The following is a 575-nucleotide window of genomic DNA, read 5'->3' as shown; positions in this document are numbered from 1 at the left end:
GCTAGTTGTTACAGATTTCGTATCTTGGTTTGGATTTTCAGACTTTCAGTATTGATATACTGAAAAACAATGTGTTTTATCAATTTTGTGTTAATTAAACTTAAAGCTGCACAAAATTTTTTGTAAAATTTTGGTTTATCGTTTTTGTCCATTCGATTGAGTTTTTTAACGAATTTGATTTTATCGGCTTGCAAACGAACGATGTAGAATTTGTTTGCATGTTTTGGATATGAATATTAACTTCATACACTGCACGCTGCAGATAATTTTATCCGCAACGTGCGTGTGCGTGCTATCGATAATAGTATCTGCGGCGTGCATGTACGTGCCGCTGATAATAGTATTAATGGCGTGCGAATGCACACCGCGGATAAGAGTATCCGATAAGATTATTCGCGGCGCGCAAGCGCATTCCGTGGATAATACAATTAACGGCGTGCATATGCGCGTCGCGGATAATCTTGAACTTTCAACAGCTTTCAGTTGTGCAGCATGCGATGTGCGTCGCGGAAAGAAAATTTGCGCTCTGCGAAAAGTCATTTTTGTTGTAGTGGTTCTTGAATTGTGCCCAAGTG

Source organism: Primulina tabacum, chromosome 2 (assembly GCF_025594145.1).
Source record: "Primulina tabacum isolate GXHZ01 chromosome 2, ASM2559414v2, whole genome shotgun sequence".
NCBI classification, from domain to species: domain Eukaryota; kingdom Viridiplantae; phylum Streptophyta; class Magnoliopsida; order Lamiales; family Gesneriaceae; genus Primulina; species Primulina tabacum.
This window is presented reverse-complemented; position numbering follows the sequence as displayed.